Source organism: Schistocerca nitens, chromosome 5 (assembly GCF_023898315.1).
Source record: "Schistocerca nitens isolate TAMUIC-IGC-003100 chromosome 5, iqSchNite1.1, whole genome shotgun sequence".
Classification (NCBI taxonomy): domain Eukaryota; kingdom Metazoa; phylum Arthropoda; class Insecta; order Orthoptera; family Acrididae; genus Schistocerca; species Schistocerca nitens.
The window spans coordinates 614,752,508-614,758,507 of record NC_064618.1 but is presented as its reverse complement, the minus strand read 5'-3'; positions in this window follow the sequence as shown (position 1 = coordinate 614,758,507).

The following is a 6,000-nucleotide window of genomic DNA, read 5'->3' as shown; positions in this document are numbered from 1 at the left end:
CTCGGTGGGGCCGTGCGTTATCATCTATCAGGAGGAAGGTGGGACCCACTGCATCCCTAAAAAGGCGGACATACTGGTACAAAATGACATCCCGATACACCTGACCTGTTATTGTTCCTCTGTCAAAAACATTCAGGGGTGTACGTGCACCAATCATAATCCCACCCCACACCATCAAAACACAACCTCCATACAGGTCCCTTTCCTGGACATTAATGGGGTGGTATCTGGTTACTGGTTCATGCCAGATGAAAACCCAGCAAGAATCACTGTTCAGACTATACCTGGACTCGTCCATGAACATAACCTGGGACGACTGTTCCAATGACCATGTACTGTGTTCTTGACACCAGGCTTTACGGGTTCTCCTGTGACCAGGGGTTAGTTGAATGCACCTTGCAAGTCTATGGGCAAATAAACCATGTCTGTTCAGTCATCTGTAGACTGTGTGTCTGGAGACAACTGTTCCAGTGGCTGTGGTAAGGTCCCGAGCAAGGCTACCTGCAGTACTCCGTGGCCGTCTGCGGGCACTGATGGTGAGATATCGGTCTTTTTGTGGTGTTGTACACTGTGGACGTCCAGTACTGTAGTGCCTGGACACGTTTCCTGTCTGCTGGAATCATTGCCATAATCTTGAGATCACACTTTGTGGCACACGGAGGGCCCATGCTATGAACTGCTGTGTTTCACCAGCCTCCAGGCGCACTAGTATTCTACCCCTCATGACGTCATCAATATGTGTTCTTTGAGCCATTTTCAACATACAGTCACCATTAGCATGTCTGCACACTTACTCACTGCACTGTACTCTAACATGAACCAACACACCTCTGCGTATGTGGACTGCTGCCAGCACCACCGTGTGATGACCGCAGGTCAAATGCATCACACGGTCATACCCCGAGGTGATTTAAACCCGCAAACTGCCCACTACAGCATTGTTTCGCAATGTATCAGCATTATCCTTAATTTATGAGCATGAGTGTAGATTAGACAATGAACATCTACTAAAAGCAATTACTGATAGTGTAATAACCAAAACAGAGTATGGATCGAGCAAGTTATTTTCTACTTTTGAAGCATTTCTGCAGTGCTTAGAAAGAGAAACCATTTCCAGAGAGTGGACTATTATTACAAGAAGTGATTGTGTCCTATTTCTATTGCTTACTGTATTACATGCTCCATCTGTGTCTGTATCCGTAGTAGTGACAAATGAGTTCCCGTTGTCTGCCTATCAAAGTAACACTGAGATAAGAAAGATAGGTGGTAGTAAAGATTTAAATCTTTGCAGGAAAGTGATTGTACCATTCTTTAATAACAGATGAAATTCATATTAAACCTTATTTTGATTACAAGGAAGGAAACATTGTTGCGGCAGCATTTGATACTGAGAAGGCTGCTACTACAGCATGTCTTTATGATACAATCATTGCTGTCTTCTTTTAAAGAAGTAGTGCATGTCCTTCCAGTGAGAAACCTCATAGCTGAACAGTTATTTGTGTATGTGAAGAAAATATTATGTGCCCTCCATAACATTGGTTTCACAATTATTTGTGTAGCAAGTGACAACAATGCTATAAATAGGAAATCTGTGGCACCTTTTAGCTCACCTCCAAAACGCAGTATAGTTTACAGTATACTCAGTTAATCCAACTCTGCCACTATTTTTCATAACTGATTCTGTCCACATCCTTAAGTGTGTATGTAATGACTGGGTTAATCAACAGGGTTCTCAAGTTTTGCTCAAATATCCACAATTCGATGGAAGCAGTGATGAATCCCAGGTGTTCATGGCATCTTTTGAAGCACAGAGGCAGTTTCGTAAGATTGAATGTAATGGTCTACTTGAGCACTCTTATGGCCTTACTTTGAAGTCTCTTTATCCATTTTCACTTGAGAAGCAGAGTGTGAGCCTTGTTTTGCAAGTATTCAATGAATTTACAGCTGAAGCCGTTGTAACTACAAGGGAACAGAAAAACTTACTACATTACCAGCAAAGTGCAGAATTTATTAAAATTACACTTACATGGTGCAAAATGTTAAATGTTAAGATGGTTCACAAAGGTGTTCAACTAAATGATCCTTTCCAGTGCCTTCTGTCTTTAAGTAATAATGATGAAAAATTAGTTTTTCTGGAAAAGTTTCTTGTGTGGCTCGATAGGTGGGAGGGCTTATGATCCTTTCCAGTGCCTTCTGTCTTTAAGTAATAATGATGAAAAATTAGTTTTTCTGGAAAAGTTTCTTGTGTGGCTCGATAGGTGGGAGGGCTTAGGCCTGAAAAATAATACCCTTTCAAAGGAAACCCATATAGTTCTGACACACACAACTTAAGGTTTGATTGAGATGGCAAGGTACTGTACTAAAGAGATTGGTTTCACTCCCCCCCCCCCCCCCCCCCTCCATGGTGAAAATCAAACTTATCCTCTGGAAGCAAGGTTTAGCAGTTACCTATCAATCTCTCAGTATCTTACATCTATGAGACCGATTTTTGAGGTGGAAGCCAAGATGAGGATGCAGAACTTGTAACCACTCAAGTTGAATTCAAGTACTTTTTTGGTGAACTGCCTGTTGCTGAAGAGTTACCTATGACTGTAATGATGACACAAAAGAGACTATACAAACAGACTGAGTTTATGGTTGACATTATGTAGTTGGCAGAAGACTTCAGGCAGGCAGAAACATACCTTAGAATATTAACATATTTAGCAGGATATTGTGATTGCGGTGAACTGAAGAAACAGCAGTGTGAGCCGTGCAGCAAATACCTTCTCTTACACAAAGAAATGTGCCTGCATAGTGACCAACATCTTAGTTTAATTAAAAATTTAGACAGGGGTGCTCTGTTTTTCCCTCAGCCTGATGTTATGAATGTTGTTATTTACAATTACATTACTGTACAGAAGTTAATATCTGTCCCTAATGAAAAGAAATTTTTGTCACCCAACAGTCGAAGAATGCTTGTCCAAAATGTAACCATAAATGCTGTTCTGGAGAAGAAAGTTTCTTCTTAACAGACTTTGTTTGCCGTAACTGTCATTCAACAGACAAAATACTGAAGTTTTTAGTCAAAGCATCCACCAATGAGTTATAAAACAATTACATTAAGAAAAAGAATGACACTTTTACGGCTTCTTTTAAGAAATGGAAGCTTAGCATATTTTAATTTACATGCAGTTTACATGCTAAGACATTTATCAAATGTCACAGGAAATTTCTGTTAAGTGTCACACATTCATTTAAACTGTGTTTGGTCCAGTGAAAGCAGAGGAAGCTTCTATGATCCATATTCGTGTACTACCTTCAAATGAATGGACATGAATAGTCATTTGGTCCATATAGCCTGTAGTTTTGGGATACTTTGCTTCCAAAAGTTTCAAATGTCACAAAGTCGTAACTGTTTCCATGCAGGCTATTCAGCTGAAGTAAATGCTTTGTCCAGCACTACTGGCTAGTTTCAACCTCATCATTGTCAAATGTTATCAGATTGTGTACACATTCATCTGTGCACTTGATATTGGCCTAAGGTTGAAACTGGGCCAGTTTTTCCTAGTAAAGTCTTTATGTCTGCCAGCTATTCTGTGCACAAATATTTATAACTTCCTTTCAGTTTGGTGAATCTGTGTTGCTCAACACGAAGAAATCTGTTAAAGTAATTCTGTATTAAACCTCATGTAGTTCATTGTAACTATGCATGTAATTAGAGGTTATTATTTTGGTATGCATACATATAAAACTTACAGTAGCATATTACAATACTACACAGGGAATGCCAAAAGATGGATTGCTCCCATTTTCCTGAATCAGAATGACAACAGGCTGTTTCCTAATGTAGTTACTTGTCACGACAGCTGTCCATCTAAATTTTGATACAGGCTGTCAGTATTGTATATGTGCAACAATTAGTTACTGTTTTGCCTATGTTATTTTACTGAGACATAGTTAAATTCTAGCAGTTTCTTATTCCACTCACAATTAATTAATTAATTTATTTATTTATTTATTTCTTGTTCCAGTGATCCATGCGGTGGCAATACTGCAGGCGACGGAACGTGTTAGAACTCTATGGTAGCCCATAAAAACAAACAAAATGATTTCATAATACAGTAACCAGTAACTTAGGTTCTACTATAGAAAATCAGTTTTGAGAGATAAATACATATTATAAAAAATTAGTGGTACAGAAAATAAATGTTGTAAAGTGTGTGTTTACAATAAAGAATAGTCAAGATTACAAATGTAGAGTTGGGCATATATTTTCAGTTAACAATACAAGAAATGCTAAACAGTGTAGTTCAGGTACTCTTCTATTGTATAAAATCATCCTTGTAATAGGAACTGCCCCCCCCCCTTTTTTTTGTATGTTCTCCTTTCTGTAACATACTTAGATTTGCCTGTTCATAATGAATATTACTTATTACTTTGATACTATTCAGTTTAAGAATGGATTTTTTCCCTTCTCTTTGGAAAATATATATTACGCAGTGGATGTAAGGATTCTTAAAAAGATTCCTGCATGTGGCTCTAGGATGGACTCCGCACATGCTCCTTATGGCTCTTTTTTGAGCGCACAGTACTTTTTCAGCCAGTGACTGATTTCCCCAAAATATAATTCCATATGCCATAATGGCGTGAAAATAACTATAGTAAGCTGACTTCATGGTTTCGATACTTCTATAAGGAGAAACAGTGCATAATGCGTAAGTTGTTGAACTCAGTCTTTCGCATAGGTCCAGGATGTGGTTTGACCAGTTCATTTTGCTGTCAATATGCAAGCCTAGGGATTTTGAGGTATCCACCCTGGTTATCACCTGCTCACCTACTTTTACTGCTGTGAATGTTATGAGAACTGAAAATAGTTTTTTTATGGTAATTTAAAGAAAGGCCATTAATGTTAAACTAGTTCACTGTTTCCTCGAGTATATCTACTGAATTATCAATAAGTAGTGTAGTGTCGTCAGCAAAAATGGTGAATCTTCAACATTCTGTATAGAGGGGCAGATCACTTATAAAGATAATAGAGAGAGAGAGAGAGAGAGAGAGAGAGAGAGAGAGAGAGAGAGAGAGAGAGAGAGAGAGAGGGGGGGGGGTGCAGAACTGAGCCATGGGGCACTCCACATGTGGCATGTGGTGGTACCCCTTTCAGAAGATAATGGGACTCCATTTTGACTATTCACTACAACTTTGTTTCCTGTTTGACAGGTATGAAGTCAAGCCATTTCCCTGATGAAACACTTATACTGCTTTTTGTAAAAGAACCTGGGTGATGGACACAAACACTTTTGTTGGCTCACAAAAAGTCACAACCACCTTCAGTTTTTTTACTGATAGATTCAAAGATTTTGCCAACAAATACAAATATTGCATCTTCTGTTGACAAACCTTTCTGAAATCCAAACTGACTTTCACTGGGGATATTTTGATCCCTATGATACTTAACAATCCTGGCAAGCATTAGTTCCTCTAAAGCCTTTGAAAAATGTGTCAGTAGTGATATTGGCTGATAGTTAGCAGCATCTGTCTTATTTCCCTTCTTATACAGTGGTTTTACAACTGCATACTTAAGCCTCTCAGGAACTATTCCTTGCTTGAGTGATGCATCAAAAATGTGGCAAAGGACTTTACTTGCATGGCTGCAGCAGTATTTTAATAATTTGTTAGAAATATTGTCAATTCCAGTACAGTTTTTACTTTTCAGGGATTTAATAACTAAATTACTTGAATGGTCACTGTAGTTACCTTCATGTGCTGTGCTGAGCTAGGTACTCAGGCTTTTAAAAGATTGATGGCTAGGTTCATGGAGCCTTGTAAACCAATATTTTCTGTTGCTGTTAAATGTTTGTTTAATGTGTCTGCAACTACTTTTGGATTGCTACCAAGATGGCCCTCACTTATTTGGATATTTTCACTACAAACTGCATTTTTCTTTGTTTCCTTTTCTATAAAATTCCAAATAGTTTTTACTTTAGTGCTCAAGTGATCAATGTCTGCCTTCAAGCAAAT